This window comes from Ailuropoda melanoleuca, chromosome 10 (genome assembly GCF_002007445.2).
Source record: "Ailuropoda melanoleuca isolate Jingjing chromosome 10, ASM200744v2, whole genome shotgun sequence".
Classification (NCBI taxonomy): domain Eukaryota; kingdom Metazoa; phylum Chordata; class Mammalia; order Carnivora; family Ursidae; genus Ailuropoda; species Ailuropoda melanoleuca.
Genome location: NC_048227.1, coordinates 11219281 through 11237372, shown reverse-complemented (window position 1 = coordinate 11237372; position 18092 = coordinate 11219281).

The window sequence follows — 18092 nt, the reverse complement described above, 5'->3', positions numbered from 1 at the left end:
CAAACCAGACGTCGCATGTCTTGGCGCTGGGTCAGTGATTAAGAAGGGTTTGTGAACGAATGAGTGAGTGAGGCAGCTGGGCCCCTCTCCATTCCCAGGATCTCTTCGAGAGAGAGAATATTTTCACTGAGGGTGATTAGACACCAGTGAGGCTTCTTCACTGACCAGAGGCTCCCGGATTTCCTTTGTCAACAGCTCGATGCGTTTGTGAAAGGTTATTTTCCCAAGACTCGTTTTCCACATCTGAAGGTATCCCAGCTTGCACCTCCTGTGGAAAACGTCAGGGAGGTTCCTCGTTTTCCCTTGACGAGTCACACAGCTCCTGTGCTGTGTCTGCAGGACTTCCTCTGTCCTCCGTCTGTCCCTTTCTCATGCTTCTCGCAGAGGCCCCCATGGCTAACAGCACCATGGGTAGTGGGTGGGCAGGAACCCTAACCGCCTACACTCCATGTTTGCACGAGAAAAATGAGGGTTGGGGTTCCGTCCCGTGTGCAATAGGGGCTGCCTTGCCAAGATATCCATCAAGGCGAAAAAGAAAACCTTTGTTCGAGGAAAGCGGGCCCATCCGGGGGGTGGGCTGGGGGCGGGGGTGGGGGCCGGGAACCTGACAGGGTGAAAAAGGGGTGTTGATGGATATGATGTGAAAAGAGAGGAGAGGTAATGAGCCCGAGCGTCCAGCTGGGCCGTGCCAGACAGCTGGGCCGCTGACAGCAAATTCACTGCCCTCTCCCTCAGCCTGCGGGTGCTGGGGCAGGGAAGTTGGTACCCAGGGCTCTGACAGTTGCAGGCCAAGGGTGAGCAAAGCCGGAGCTGAAGGAGAGAGTCCGTACCCTTGACGTGGCTTGCTGGCAGTCAACACATGATAATACTTGAGTCCCATGAATCAGGCAGGCTGACACTTCTCAGGGAACCCAAGGCCTTTCCCGGGTTCCCTCTTTTTGAAGGGAACCATCAAGAGGAAGCAATGGACCACGGGAACAAGTGGACAGTGTCATCGGAGGCCCTCATGGCTTCTAGTCCTTGGATGTTTCTTTCCCCCCACGTGAGGCCCAGCCTTGTACTTGTTTACCTGGGTTAGCGACAGGCCTAGAATAAAGCCATTGTCGAGCTAATCAGCTTTGTTCTGTATGCAGACATTCTGGCTTAGGGCTGAACGCGGACTAATGGCCATAGCAGGATAGAACAATGATGACATTCATGAGTCAGCATTAGGTCAGTCCTGCTGCTGTCAAGGCTCATTATTTGTTGCTTTTAAGAGGGATGCTTTTTGCCTGCAGCCAAGCCACCGACACCCACGGGGTAAAGGAAAATGCATGTGGATCTGCCCCGGTGTGTTTGAATTTTACATCCTACGTTTCTTGGCAGTCCGGACTCCGCCATAAAGCAGCCATCTGCTGGCAAGGCAGGTGCCAAGCCTGCCTTCCCGCGCTCTCTCCACCACGCCGAGGGGGCTACCCAGGGCTGGGCTACAGAAGAAACTTATTCTGGGGTTCCCACGGCTCTTGGGGCTAAGAGGAGCCATTAAGGAACCAGCCAGCAGCACTAACAGGGAGAATCACTCTTGACCTTGCAAAAGAGTTTTATCAGGGCAGTCTTTCCAAGATCACTTTTTGCAAAATGCGTCAGATCCACTGTCAATGTCAGGACACATGGATCCTTAAATCTTAGGTCTGTGCGGTAGAACAAAGTCAGAGCTCCTTCGAAGGCATGGTATGTTACTACCAACCTCAAGGGCCCCCGCCTTTTAATTACTCCTGCTGAGCCTAGCGGCAGGGGCTGGATGAGACTCGGTCCTTCCTGGCCAATCTGTACTCTTGCACCCCACAGTTGACAGCTGTCGGCAGCTCAGCTAACCCCTGGATATGGGCGCTGCTCAAGGACCTCCCTTGGCAAAAAATAAAAATAATTGTCCACAGTGGGCTTCGAAGTGAACTCTACTAATTCAATCTTATAATTGTTCTTCCCGGTTACAGACTATCTCTGGAGTGAAACTCACACATTCAACAGATGAAATAAGTGATGTATTCATCAAGAGCGCTTTTTTTTTCTTCAGAATTCCGTTCAAGCTAGAAAAACAAAACCCACAGCAAAAATCAATAGAGCCCGTTCCGATTCGATACATGACCTCCAAGAGCCCGTTCATCAGTGTGTGTGCACACGGTCGGCTTTGTTCTCGAACCTCTCCCTTTTGCAGAGTGAAATACTGAGGCAGAAGGATGTCAGTCCATTCCCTGGGGTCCGGGGAGTGGGGGGGCAGTCAAGATTGAAGTCGAGGCCGCTTCTGCTCCATCTCCTGGTAAACAGTTGCTTCTCAGGTGTTTCATTCCTCCAGGCCAGGAGAAACTGGAGCAATTAAAAAACAAAAGCCTTCTATCCATCCATAGCGTTACCCAAGTCTAGCTGGGCTTGCAGCTTGTAATGTGTTATTTATTTTTGGTTTTAATTGCTGGCAGTCCCAGAAACATTAGTGTTATATATAGTGCTAGGCTCAGCAAGAGTAATTAAAAGGCGGGGGCCCTCGTGGTCGGTAGTAAAATACCAAGTGCTGGCTGTTTAAGAAAAATGTGCCATTGATTTGCCATCAGCAGATCGCAGGGTGGTAAGGGAAGAACAGAGGAGACACTCCAGGCAGAAAAATCTCACCGAATAGGAAAGGTTTATGGGCAGGCCAATGTGTGCCGGGTTTTAGGAAAAAAACATGATTGACGTGGATGAACCTTTTAAGCAGCACCATAGTTAGGAAGAAGAACCAAGGTATATGGAATGCAGTGCCAGGCACTTACATCTGCATAATGTCATTTAAAACTCAGGAGACCCCCTTCTAGGCTGCTGTTGACATTCTTCTCAGGATCTGTTACACGGGGGACAAAACCAGAGTCCGGACGCCTCTACCTTGTTTGAAAAGAAAATAGGGCACACTGTTTTTCCTGGCCCTCTCCAGGAGACAGATCGTAGGTGAATTTTTATTTTGTTCTGTTTTGGCTCTGCAGCTTTGGGGGAGGGATGGGCAGAGGGAAGGGAAGCAAGATGGTGAGGGCGACTGAAGGACAGGAATTTGTGTAAAGCCGTAGAAAGAAGAGGGGGAGGAATTGGTTGGAGTCATGAAATGTATCATCTCAAGTAATTATTGCTCATTTCACAAATCTGGAGCATCGGGCTCTAAGAGTTTAAAAGAATCTTTCCACAGCACGTGAAATATGGTCCCATTTATGTGCCCCTAAGACATACATTAGCATACACATGGAGGATGGGGTCTTGTTTATGCATGACTCTGCTCCTGACACTTAGGTCAAGTAGAAAGGGCTGACCCCTGTCCCTCCCTTAGAATTATTCTGTGGTTTCCCGGATCTTTATTTTGAATAATTTTCAAGCACCCGGAAATATTGAGGGCAGGCCATAGAACATAGCGAGTAGTAAGCATCACATAGAACACGTTCCGCTAGAAGGGCTTTCCACGTGCTACCGCAATTAATCCTTCCCCAGATGCTACGACGTTATCACTGTTACTGCTAGTATTATCACCCTCACTTTATAGGGGACGTGACTGAGGCACACATTGCTTAAAAAACTGGCTCAAATCGCTATGTTTATATCCTTTGGGTAAATACCCAGTAGTGCAATTGCTGGGTCGTAGGGCAGCTCTATTTTTAACTTTATGAAGAACCACCATACTGCTTTCCAGAGTGGCTGCACAGCTTGCATTCCCACCAACAGTGTAAGAGGGTCTCTCCTTTCTCCACATCGTTGCCAACATCTGTCATTTTCTATCTTCTTAATTTTAGCCATTCTGACAGGTGTGAGGTGGTATCTCATTGTGGTGTTGTTTTGTATTTCCCTGATGATGAGTGATGTTGAACATTTTTTCATGTGTCTGTTGGCCATTTGGATGTCTACTTTGGAGAAATGTCTGTTCATGTCTTCTGCCCATTTCTTTTTTTTTTTTTTTTTTTAAAGATTTTTTTTTTTTATTTCAGAGATAGAGACAGCCAGCGAGAGAGGGAACACAAGCAGGGGGAGTGGGAGAGGAAGAAGCAGGCTCATAGCAGAGGAGCCTGATGTGGGGCTCGATCCCATAACGCCAGGATCACGCCCTGAGCCGAAGGCAGATGCTTAACCGCTGTGCCACCCAGGCGCCCCCTTCTGCCCATTTCTTGACTGGATTGTTTGGTTTTTGGGTATTGAATTTGATAAGTTCTTTATAGATTTTGAATACCAGCCCTTTATCTGATAAGACATTTGAAAATATCTTCTCCCATTCTGTGGGTTGCCTATTAGTATAGTGATTCAAAGGGGAACCTGCACCCCAATGTTTATAGCAGCAATGCCCACAATAGCCAAAGTATGGAAAGAGCCCAGATGAATGGATAAAGAAGATGTGAGATATATCTATATCTATATCTATCTATCTATATATATTACTCAGACATCAAAAAGAATAAAATCTTAACATTTACAACAACATGGATGGAACTAGAGGATATTATGCTAAGTGAAAAAAGTCAGAGAAAGACTATTATCATGTGATTTCACTCACATGTGGAATTTGAGAAAGAAAACAGAGAATCAGGAAGGGAGAGAAAAACAAAAAAAGATGAAATCAGAGAGGGAGACAAACCATAAGAGACTCTTAACTCTAGGAAACATTAAGGAGGGCACATGATGTAATATGTACTGGGTATTATACACAACTGATGAATCACTGACCTCTACCTCTGAAACTAAAAATAAAAACAAAAATACTTCTAAAATTATAAATAAAAACAAAACAAAACAAAATAAACAAAAAAGAAACTGACTCAAGCTTATGCAACTAGGAAAGGAAGGAACAGGTATCGCGACATAGCCTGGTTGCAGAGCAAGGTTCTTGACCACTGGATGGTTTGGTTCTGAGCAACTATTAAAAATCTTTCCAGGAGGTTGCATATTAGCATCTCAAGAGGCTGGAAGCAAGGCAGCATGGTGGACTTGCTCAAGGGTGACGATGTTCTCCAGGGAAGTCCAGGTAGGCATGTCCCAGGGAAGGCAATGGGTTACTGATGAGTAGAGGCCCAGGTCATTTTGGATGCCAAAGGCATCCTGCCAATGGCCATCACAGGAGAAAGCCCCAGAAGAAACGGGCTTAGGAAGGAGCCAAGAAGGGGATCCATTCCCTGAAATGAGGACCACAGGTTACAGCTGAACGGGTTGCGACCTATACAAGGACATTTGACTGAGGGGTAAGTGGGGCTGGAGTCAGTTCAGGCTCTGCTTACCAAGATGTGATCTTGTGTGTCTATCCATCTATCCTAAGGAAGTCCAAAGAACCAGAGGTACCCAAGCTGTGGACCTTTGGAGCTCTGTCTGCCCCAAGAGGCACCAATCTAATTTACATAGTGGAATTTTATAGGCTAGCCCTCAGCCCGGATGTGCCAACAGAGTGGGGGTGTTCCCTTGCAACCCACAAAGATGCCCAAGACCTAGGCATTCTCTTTCTTCGATCTCGGCTCTTCGGCTCAGTCCATCTCTATTGGTGGCTTAAGTGTCTGGTCTGGGGCCGGTGATGGGCTCCTAACTACAGTTGTTGAAAGCATGGGAGAAGTAAAGGAAGAGACTTGAACTCTGCCTGGAATTTTAAAATCTCTCTAGCATATGTTGAGTCTCTCTCAATTTTGATGACCTGCAGAAAAACCCGTATAGGAAGCTTAGAGTCTCCTCTGCTCAAATTCAGTTGATGCCAAGATGTTGAAGCAGGGTAACCATGAAGATACGAGCCCCAACCTGGTGTAGCAGCGAAACATGGATCAAGCATATGGGCTGTCACATGTCAAGGAACAGGTGTCCCTGAGAAGCCCTGGAAATACCTGGGTTGCATACTGATAGTCAAGGCACGTGCGGGTGTATGGGAGGGACCATGAGGCTTCCAAAGTCAAAGTCCTGCTTCTCAAGGGGTCAGTCGTCCAAAGACCTTGGGAGAAGGGAAACCCAGGTTTTAGAAGGCTCGGGGTACCACTCACTCCTGGTCCATGAGTTATGGGTCTCTTTCATTTCATTTCCTTTTTTTTTTTTTTTAGATTTATTTATTTATTTTAGAGAGAGAGAGCATGAGCAGGGGGAGGGGTAGAGGCAGAGGGAGAGAAAGAATCCTAAGCAGATTTCCTGCTGAGCACCAAGCCCGACTAGGGGCTCGATCTAATGACCCTGAGATCATGACCTGAGCTGAAACCAAGAGTCAGACGCTCAACCCACTGAGCCGCCCAGGCGCCCCCTCTTTCGTTTCTGTATCCTGTTCTCCTCTTCTTTCTCCAGCCAATGGTTAGCACGGTGCCTGGCACAGACAGGCCTCTCTCACTCTTTGCTGCCTGGGCAATCTGTGCATTGTTGGGCTACAGCAGTTCTGAAGGCTTCCATTGTGCTTGGGCCTTCCCGGTGCCAGCCCCAGCACATGAGCGATTGAACACAAACAGCATTGCCCACAGTGGAGTGTTTGAGCCTTGTCTATCTGGGGCCCTTAACAACCCAGTGGGGAAAAGCAAATGTAATTTCTCCTCTTGGTTTTGCCTCAAATGCATCACAAATTGGAATCACTTCATGTCCGAAGGCTCATTAGAAATGTTCCTGAAAGGCAACGCAGCCCATTAAGGCTCATTCTGAAGAGAGATTTTTATGTGCTTCACATTTGTGTCTATATTTGTTAAAGATCAAGTTCAATTTTTGAAATCTCCAGATGTCTTGGCTCCGCTACAGATCTGAGTCAGAACTCTTGGGGGATACCCCACTTGGTAATAATAAAGTTTCCCTGCCCTTTCTAAAGGCCCAACATTTTAGCCAAGGGGATCATTATTGCCACTTAAAACCCAGAACGGCAGTTTGAATTCGCTTCTTCAAAATCATTTTCTGTAGATTGACTGATCTCGAATTTCAGTGAATGGAGCTGATCTCAGCTTCCTCATTTGGTAGCCGTGGGAAAGGGTAACTTTCTGGATGGGCTAATTCTGGAACCCTCATCTCCCTTCTTCATCACTCTGAATCACTGACATCTGAGTCCTGAGTTGTCAATTTTAGAGATTTAATCGTTAAACCAAACTAACATGGTGTTTTGCGATCTCCGCTTTTCTATGAATGAGTCCAAGCCTCTTGATGTGAAGTAACTCCATGCCTCTCTTATAATGGGCCAGGTCGGATGCCACGTGGCATGTTGGGGGATCTGGTTCGGGTGGCTGGGTGGCTTTTGGAGTGGCCAGAAACAAATGAAGCCAAGAGGAAATGGACTCAAGAAAGAATCCCAAGAACTATAGAACCTGACGTATGCTCAGGACCCAGGGCAGGGAATGGCCTGGGGAGTGATTACCAAGCCAGGACATTCCAGAAGGCCTAAGGAGCCCAAGAAGGAGAAGAGTTACAAGGAACAAGGGAAGAATGTTGCTGTGTGAGGGCAAATGTTGGGTAGACTTGTGGGAGAGCATCACTGGCTCTTTTCCTGAGTCCTGGCCCTGCCAGTGGGGCTGCCTGGTTTAAACACTCTCACTAGGTGGGGTGGCATCCCCATTATATAGCATTTACGATAGAAACGAGACTTGCAGGCCCTTTCTATTTAGGAGCAGTCATAGGACACATGAGACATTCCTTGTCCTCCAGCATTTCCATTGGTAGATGTCTGTATTTGCTCTTAGGAATTGATCATAGGAATGTCCCAGGAAGGTAAGCCCAGAAGCTTTTGGGTCCAACCAACCAAATAAATGAACAAACAAACCCACAAAGAAAGGAATCAGCAATATTGCAAGCTGTGTGAGTCTTGTGTAGGTAATAGAAATTCTAAGAATCGTAGAGCTCAATTAAGCCTTCAGCAATTACTTCCTCCAGTTAAGCTCGTTTCAACTCAGGCAATGAGCAAGCCAGTCGGTGGTGCTTCCTGGACCCAAGACCAACTCTTCTGCCTAATGTGGATTCCTTTATTGCTGCCTCTCTTAACAATGTTTTGGGTTTTTTTAAATCTAATTTTATTTAAATTCAATTAATGAACATATAGTGTATTATTTACTTTTGTGATTCGTCAGTTGCATATAACACCCAGTGCTCATTACATCATGTGCCCTCCTTAATGCCCATCACCCAGTTACCCCATCCCCATCCCTGCACCCCAACCCCCTTCGGCAACCCCTCAGTTTGTTTCCTATGGTCAAGAGTCTCTTATGGTTTGTCTCCCTCTCTGATTTCCTTGTTTTATTTTTCCCTCCCTTCCTCTCTGATTCTCTGTTTTATTTCTTAAATCCCACATGTGAGTGAAATCATGTTGCACTTGTCTTTCTCTGATTGCCTTATTTCCATTAGCATAATACCCTCTAGTTCATCCACGTTGTTGCAAATGCTAAGACATCATTCTTTTTGATGGCCGAGTAATATTCCATTGTATATAGACACCACCTCTTCTTTATTCATTCATCTATCGATGGACGTCTTGGCTGTTTCCCTAGTTTGTCTATTGTGGACATTGCAGCTCTCTTAACAAAGTTTTAAGCCTTCTCATCTTTACTTTCTGATGATGTTGATTTTAAAAACAGATCCAGGGGCACCTGGGTGGCTCAGTCATTAAGCATCTGCCTTTGGCTCAGGGCGTGATCCCAGGGTCCTGGGATCAAGCCCTGCATCGGGCTCCCTGCTCTGCTGGGAGCCTGCTTCTTCCTCTCCCACTCCCCCTGCTTGTGTTCCCTCTCTCGCTGGCTGTCTCTCTCGCTGTCAAATAAATAAATAAAATCTTTTAAAAAAAATAAAAATAAAAAAATAAAAGCAGATCCACATTTTCAGTGGGAGCACAAATGAGAAGCTCTGTATATGTGGGGTACTGTATTGAGTAACTTCTGTGATGTAGGCAGAAGAACTCAGCATACCTTTTCAGAGGTACGGTCTTCAAGAAGGCTCAATGCACATCCATGGATTTTCTTCCAAGTCTTGATCTGGTGCTGAAAATGTTTGCCTCATGGTTAAATAAAGCAGACGGACACAGTGGTTAATGGTCTTGGAGACAGCTGTTTCCAGATTTGAAATGTGGCCGGCCCTTTGCTAGATACTCAAGCTTGGCCAATTTTCTTAACCTTTCTGTTACTGCAAAGTAAGGACACAGTGCCCACATGTTAAGTGTTTGGGGGGGATTTAAATATAAGACATGCAAAATCCTCAGCACTGTATCTGGTATGTAATAGTAGTGTAATGACATCAAGGGGTTCCTGTTATTGTTTGTTCACAGGGGAAATTTAAATTTAGTAAGGATATCAAAAAATTGTCTCCAAGTGGTTTCCTTAAGACAAAGACACAGCAAAACAGCTCATTCGCTCGTGACTTGTCACTCGCATTAAACTTAAACAAATTCCCGATACTGTCTGAAACTCAGCTTTCGGACATTTCAGTGAGGTTCGTGCGTACTCTGGATATTCAAAAATCCCTCTCCCTCTCCTGCCTCATTAGACTCCTAAAGTGAATCCCCAAGTGATTTTTTTTTTTTTTGCCTTGTATGACCTTGAAAGATCCCCTTCTAGAAATTTGTCTTCCTCCCCCCATACACGATGTGATTCCAGGATGACCCCATTGGCTCACCTCGTGACCCCTTGCAACCTGGGCTGGCCTGGGTGGTTCTCCCCTGGTCTGGCCCGGGGTACCCTGTCTTTTGGGCGAGTGCCCCAGAAAGCATTGCTGTCCTGTTACTGAATGGGGTTTGACCATGGAACATAGGCAGAAGGGATTGGCAGGGCCAGCCTCCTGGGCGTGAGGCACATGCCACTTCACAGAGCCTGGAAAGGGCTCCTGCTTGGTTTAATGCTCTGCTGATGCTGTCTTGAAATGCTTAACAATTTTTAACTTGTATTAAATTTTTAATAATTTTCAAACAAGGGAGCCCCGCATTTTCATCATTCGTGGGGCCCCACAAGTTACATCACTGATCCCGAGGGAAGGTATGAGGTGAAGTGGAATTTTTTGATCACTCTGGCTGAATGGCCTAAGGATGGGGGAGGGAGGGATTTTGGGGGAGCAGGGGGCACAGCGTGCTTTGGAACCAGTAGCACAGGGTGAACCTGGTAGCCAAAGGAGGGAACACTTCAGGGCAGAGACCCATGAGATCAGAGTTCTTCTTGGAAGGGCTTGTAGGAAATAGGGAGGGAGGCAGATTCCTCAATCACCAGACAACCAGGTGTTCACAACACCTGATCCCATGTTCTTTGGAGCCACTTGAAAGATTTCCCTTAGGACGACTTGAGTGAGGTCAGTTCAGGCCCCAAAACCTTCTTGGATTAGGGCACGCACAGTTTCCTGAGCCTGGACAGGGTACAGAGCTAATACTTACTACAGAAGCCAGGGGAGGTTGGCCATTTGGATAGGAGATGGGCTCACTGATGCTGATGGGGCCCTAGGTGTCTTGGCATACTGTTGTCCTTCATACTCTACATGACTGTTGCATATGGGTCTCTGTTTGCTTGGGAGGACTCCTGGGGCCCATCGGGCTCGTTGAGGACCATCAAGTCATCTCTGAGGGCTCTGAGAGCCTGACTTTATTGAATACTCCCTGTTAGAATGGCCCGAGGAGACCATGGGCTCCTGCCTGACTCAATGAGGCAGGTACTTGGAAGCAGGCCCTCCTTCCTCGAAGTGATTTGTACACCATTGAGCTCACTGCTGCAGTAACGATCTGTAATCAAACCATCCATCTTTTCCTCCTGTTCAGGATTCCTAGTCTCTGGAACAAGATGATGATACGAGAGTGGTACTATGGAGATAGATTCTATGTGTCCGGAAGCATGGTGTACTTACATGCGATCATCTATGCCAGTCAGACTGATCTCTCAAATCAGATGTGTTGGGGGCGTGCGCACGCAGGATGACGTTCAAATGACAAGTGGTATTTGTGAAATTTCTTTCTTGAGGTCTTTCACCTGGCGTATTTAAAATGTAGTTTCATTTGCAAGAAAAATGAATTGATGTTCCCTTCCTTGAGCAAGCTTTGTTACTGCATGGGATAAAAGCTGTGTATAGCCAAATGCAATGACATAGGGGTCTTTACCAGGGTTTCTTAACATTGGGCTTCCAAATGAGGTGAGGATAAAAAAATATATAAATCAATTAGGAGCACCTGGGTGGCTCAGTCGGTTGAGCACCTGACTCTTGGTTTCAGTGCAGGTCATGAACGCATGGTCCTGGGATCAAGCCCTGTGTTGGGCTCCGGGCTCAGTGTGGAGTCTGCTTGTCCCCACCCCCCCACTCATGCTCTCTCTTCTCTAAAAATACATAAATAAAATCCTTAATAAAATGATACTAATTACTACAAATATGCCACAGATAGATTTTTGTGGAAAATAGTCAAAATACACAGAACTCACAGAGTGAAACAGCTTGGACTGTATTCTTTTCGGCTTTTGGTATGCATTTTCCTGTAAGTTGCACATAAATCTAGCCACACTCATTCAGATGTTCAAGACATTGCATGTTTTTCATTTTCCATAACTCAGTGTGATATGTGATCGCCACCCCTCACTCTGTCAAGCTGGCAGAAAATTTACTTGCGGACATTTTGGAGATCTGCCATTGCGTTGGGCCAAATGGCGGGCCTTCGGTGGTGCTAGAGCATGACAGGTGCCTGTGGGGTTTTGGTCATTGGTCCTCACAGGCTATTCCTCAGATGTTCTCTGTCCCCACCCTTATGGTCTTCCTAAATTATGGCTCTCTGCTCCCCCTATTCTGCTCGGGGCAGGGAGATTCCGCAAAGGCTGCAAACCCAGAGCCCAAGGACCAAGCCACCCTGCTACTTCTCCAAGTTTCTGCTGTATCCCCGGTGGGACAAGAGTGGCACCTGTTTCCCGATCTGGAACGCTCAGACTCTCCCTTCCTACCTGTGGGGAAGATGTCCTTTCTCTAGCTCTTTATCCTCAAGTGGCTTTTCTTGTTCCCCTGCTCAAAGACCCTACCCCATCCCCTCAGTGAGCTTTAAAGAGTGTTTTACATGGTAAGAATCCTGGGCTTGGAGGCCACTTCTGTTTCTGCCCTACTCAAATCCCTGGCCCTGGGAATCCCAGAACTTAGCTACCGTTGTGGGATATGAAGGAAGGAGATGAGGGCGAGCAGGAGAAATCCGTCTAAATTACCCACCCACTTAGGTTTTCAGTTTATCCGCCCATGTTCTCCCCTAAACCTGTTCCTCCCATAGTTGTCCACCTCTCTGTTAATGGCCATTTCATTCTTTCATTTGCTTTGGAAAAAAGAAAATAACTTCTTTGGTTGCTTTCCAAGTTCACTCCATTGTTAAATCTTGTTACCTCCACCTTCAAAATGAAATGGGAGGGGCGCTTGGGTGGCTCAGTCTGTTAAGCGTATTAGCCTTCTAAATGATCTCCCTGCTTCCTCTCCTGGCCCCCAACAGTCTGTTCTCAACACAGCAGCCAGGGTGGCCCAGGGTGAAACAACACTTAGATCATGTCCGGTCTCTGCCCAGGATGCCAGTGACTTGTTGTCTCAATCAGGGTACAAGCTGGAGTCTTCAGGATGGGCTCTGGAACTCCCTATGAAGTGGACCTTCCTATCTCTCTGTCTGATAATCCTTTTACCAGCCCTCCTTCCTTTACTCCTTCCGCCCCATACTGGCCACTGGACACTTACACCAGCTAGTCTCTTTGCCTGGAATGCTCTGTCCTTAGACGTTCTCACCACCCTCACCTCCTTCAGGTCTCTGCTCCTCCTGTCACCCTTTCCAGAGAGCAATGCCCCTCCCCTAGGTGCTCCTTGTCTCACACTGCCTTATTTTCCTCCCTGCCCTCACTGTCATCGGATCCATGTCATAGTATACTTGCTTCTTGGCTTCTTGTCTGTCTAGTCCCGCCGTAATGGAAATTCTAGAAGCACAAGGAATTTTGCTACTTTTTCATCGAGGATTCTCTAACCATCAGGATATTGCCTGGCACATAATAGGAGCCCAAAAGATAACTGTTGAATGATTGATGAATGAATGAATGAGTGAATGAGTGAATGATTGTACAGAGAAATGATATTTTCTGCCTCCATTTTTTTTTAAACATTTTCTTTACTCGAGAGAGAGCTAGCTAGAGAAAGCATGAGCAGGGGGCAGGGAGAGGGAGAAGCAGGCTCCTCGCTGAGCAGGGAGCCCAACACGGGGCTCAATCCCAGGACCCCGGGACCATGACCTGAGCCGAAGGCAGACGCTTAACCAACTGAGTCACCCAGGTGCTCTTGCCTCCATGTTTTATATAAACTCATTCATTTTATAGCAATGTTTGTATACTTGGTTTTTGTTTTCCATTTAATAATAGATCATGACGGTCTTCCCATGACAGTACATAAAGAAAAAAGCACACCATTCCCTCTTAATGCCTGCAGTAGGAGGATGGCTACAGCAAAACGTGCTCCACCAGTTTCCTACTGATGGACTCATTTGCAATTTTTCTCCATCACTAACAACGCTGGCTCGTTGTGCATTCAGAATCCTTCTCTCGGATAAACACCCACAAGTGGAATTGCTTGGCGAAAGAGGTGAAGCACATTTTGACAACCTCGTTTGCATTTCTACTCTGTTTCCCCTCCTCGGTGAGCATGTTTATAATCTGGTACTTTATTCTCTCCCCCCACCCGCCCCGTGTGTCTTCTCCCTTACCCTTGCTGGGGAGAAAATTTCAATAGTTTGCTGGTGGGGGAACAATTGGTAAGCACGTACTATTTTCAGCTGCTGTGTACATGTGAGCCATGAGCCGGAGTGTTTGCACATTCAGCTGTGTTGGATTTTCTCCTTCTCTCAACTCCTTTGGCATTTAAAATCTGCACTGCCCAAATTGGGGCTTGATTGTACATTCTCTCATATTGTTTCATGGAATTAATCTCACTCCGCAACTCGACGATTAACTCCTTGGTGGCGGATGCATGCACTGTCAGTGCCGTGGATTTTTGCAATCCCCTCTGGATCGAACTCAGTGTTGGCAGTGTTCACTGGACCCTTCAACAATTGTGTCTTCGGTGCAAATAAATCTGTGGTGTATAGCATAGAGGGAGGTTTCAGAGTGAGCACAGAGTTTGGGCTGAGCCTTGAGGGAACAGTTGGAGGTTTCCAGATAGATGAATCAGGGGAGAATGTTCCAGACAGAGGGAAAAAAAGAATACACAAATGTGTGGAGTTGTAAATAGGCATTACGGGGTTGGGGAACCCACAGTCGTTCTCCACGATGAGAGTGTAGGTGGCAGGTTGAGCTCTGGTCTGAAATGAGTTGGGAAGACTAGATCGAGGCCAGCTTCTGAAGAATCGGGCCCCCGTGACATATGAGTGATCACATGGGCCAGGGGCGCAGTGCACCTGGCTGCATTTCCCAGCTTCATTATCATTTATATTCAAGCATGGTCTCTTCTCAGCCTGGGGTGCATGAATCCCCGGGCAAGAATCAACCTTGGACGACTCCCTTTGGCCGTCATCAGGGGACTGGGGTCATGGAACTTTTATCTTGAGCACCGCATTTTGTTGGAGGGAGAGGGAGTTCCTTAAAATGAACGACGAATATACCCCATCTTCACTTGATGAAAAGATCTGGTTTTCCTTCAAAGTTTGGAAATGAAGCTGCAGAAGGTCAAGTTCGTACTGCTCCCCCGTGGGCCCAAACAGCTCTAGACGCCAGTCTTGGGCAGTAATGAAGCAATTCATTGAAGAGAGGCTCCTCGCTTTCCAAATCACTAAAGCTGGAAGTCATTCCACATCATTGTAGAATCATGAAGGACTTTCTGCCCCCAGACATAGCACTGGTCTTTCCTCCTTCCAGCAGGTCCCAGAGCAACTCTTCTTATGAAATAGCCTAGAAAGTGGGGGAAGGGCAGAACAGGTGCTCTTTACTTCTTTGGTCTCCTCTTTCTGGCATCTAGTTTTGTAAAGGCAAACATGACCAAGTGCCTGCCTGCCTTGAGCAAAACGCCACACTGCTCCCATGAAAAGATTCTTTATTCCTTGATCTTGAAATGTAGAAAAAAAAGCAATAGTTTGTCGACAAGGAAGTGCTGAAATCACCCTTCAATAATGACTATGACTTTTCCGTTTGGAAAGCCCATTAGAGTGCTTGGAGATCTTTGAATGCCATCATCTCATTTCGTCCAAGAACAATCTGGAATGGGAAGCGGGGAAGCTGGTGTCCACGTTCTATAGATAAGGTGGCCTCAGAATTGTTTGACACCTTGGAGATCATTTGTTCCATCACTTCTCTTTTTTTTCATTTGCCTTAAAATTAGCTCAAAAGCTAACTAAATGCCCCTAAATGTCCCTACTGGCAAAATCAGCACAGGACCATGACCGGCCTTCCTGCCCCCACATCCGGGCCCTGTACACAGGGTGCTGCCTCCTTGCCAACGTCTCAAGAGTTGGAAGTCAGTATGGGATGGAGGACCCCGGTTTCCTGCAGTGCAGAGGGACACGGGCAGGTGGGAGCAGGGCGGGGGGGCAGTGGCAACAGAGCTGCCAGCCGCTGAGTTAGACTAAAAATAAAAAATGAAGTAAGAGAAATGACAGCAGAGAGCATAATGAGGTATATAAACCTGGAGAAAGCAGCGCAATGGGTAATAAAAAGTGAAATCGGGCGGAGGGGGCGAGTGGATCGCAGTCACATCTATCACTGGCACGTTGAGTGAAGGAGACAGTGAGGGAGGCCGGAGGAACCAGCAGGAACCTCCTCTCAGAACTCATTAAAGGAACTTGCAAGGGCTCTTGGCAGGAGCCCACCGACTCTGGTTCAAGGCTGGGTCTGGGGGCCTTTCTGCTATTCTCACAAAGCTCTTTTCGCCTTCAGACCTGGGACTAACACCCGATTCCAGACTAAGGGTTGCATAGACACGACTCATTGTCAAGGTCCCTGCCAATGGGTCTGAGCTGGCCACATCTCCCAGGCCGGTGGACCTTGTAGTGCCACCCACCCCGGGGACCTGCCTGGAACCCCAGGCGTTTCCTGTGACATTCATAAGCATGAGCAATGCCGGGCTTGAATGTCCTGGACGCCTCGAATTTGGTACCACACGGAGTTCAACCAAAGGGCCATTTTTTTCCATAGTTATTTTTAATGGTTTTTTTGGGGAAATAATCTTTAACCGGGAGACAAAGAGCTGGCCCATAAATCTTTCTAAGCAAACCCGTGTAAAGTACTGATGCACTTTATAAGCTGTAAACTAGGCTTTTATTAGCCATTTATGAGCCATTTTTTATGATGCAAGTTTAATATTAAACTATAAAGTTCACAATGCACTTATAAAGACAGATAGACTCATTCACTTTATAATTCTTGACTTGGATGCCTGGCAAAAGCCGAGCGTATCATGTCATTTCATCACACTGGCCCAGTTGGGACCCTGGAAACTGGTATAGGATTAGGTCTGGGAATTGACAGGCACTGGGGTATATTGCAGGCAGGAGTGGGAGGGAAAAATCAACGGCAGCCATAAAAATAAATGTACAAGCTGGGAGGTAATTTTTCTTCTGACTTTTCTGGAGCGTGGGGTCTTTATAGCCATTTAGGAAAAGACTGTTCTCTAGAGTAGCAATTCTTTTTTAGAGTAGCAGCAATCTATTGCCATTTGATTTGGGGCACCCTACCTTCTTCCTAATAGATCAGCCTGGCTGGTACTTTGTTATTCGATGTGATGAAAATTAAGTTTGTTTGGAGAGCTCAAGGCCATGTAACTGAAATAATAGGAGATCACTGGGAGTGGGATCAATTTAGGCTTGCAAATTCTGTTTTTCCTAGGAAAGAAATACTGGGCATGTGGAAAGCGAATGGCCCTTCGTGGGCCTTATGCTGAATATATGAATTATTGGTGGAGAATTATTCTAATCGCAAGCCGCGTGCCGTATGAACCCTCAAGCTTTCTGTCTTTGAACTGCACATTGGGATACTGGAAGTTTTTTGGGTTTTGTTTCTTAAAGGATCGAAGACTCAAAATAACACCAAATGAGTCAACAGTAATAGCAACACTTTGATTGCTAGAGAACCACACTGTCCCCTTGGGCTGGAAAAGCATCCGCAGTAGCCACACAGTACATTTGGTGGCCCTTGCCCGCTGGGTGACTCTGTGACAAGAGTTTACTCTTCCAGCCTCTCTCTGGAGACAGTCCTCACACCCTCCAGAACCCCTGCGATCTTTTTCATTAATTAACTTGTTCATTCCTGAGCCTCTCGTATATGCCAGACTCTTTTCTAGGCACTGGAACTCTATTGAGGGACTTCAAGTTTGTATTCATCAACCATTTACTAGAAACTTCTAGTCCTAAGACGGTGTGCTCAGCTCTGTCCAGTGTCCAAATGCCCCATCAGCTCCATCTTCCCTCTTAAAGATTACTGTCATGGTCACTTGTGTAGAAACGAAATCATTTCTTAGAGGAATATGGCGGCATGCTCAGACTTCTCTTGGTAGATGGCCCTCAAAACTCTGGACTCTGGTTTGTCCTGGTTACCTGCAGCTTTAAGGAGCCCTGGGGACCACTCTCATCCCTGTGGTCTGGGGAAATCCAAGCTTCTCTGACATCCATCAGCTCCTGGCTCTTATTTCCAGATTACCCCATACTACCCAATTCCACACATTTCCCCAGGCTTCCCAAACCTTTCTGAAGAATTCTCTGGAACCACATTCAAGCAGAGGTTGCACTCTCCGCTATCCTGCAGGGGAGACTGTGTTTCCCTTTCCCTGCATTGCCACCTCTACACCATTTCTGCTGGGAAGATCCTGAAATCTGATGAGACTCCTTCCAGCCAAGCTCTACTCACTACCTTCATCCCTCAATCCCTCTTGGTCAGTGATTCTCAAAGATGTGATTCACTGTGTTCCTCTTGGGGCCTCAATATGCCCCTAGAGAGTGGGTGGTCTAACTACTTAGAATCTGGGGGTCTGATTTTCTCCCCTGTGTTTATTTCTTTTTCAGTAACAACACACCACCTCTGAAACTCGATTTCAAGCATCCTTTCCTCCGATCACCACTTCCTATCTTCCACTTTATTTGGTTTACTCATTCTGATAACTATTGCATCGAAAACGCCAATTCATGAATTCTAAAACTCCTTCTTTCCCCTAACTGTCAGCTCCTTGGAATCTTCATTTTCCTACCAACC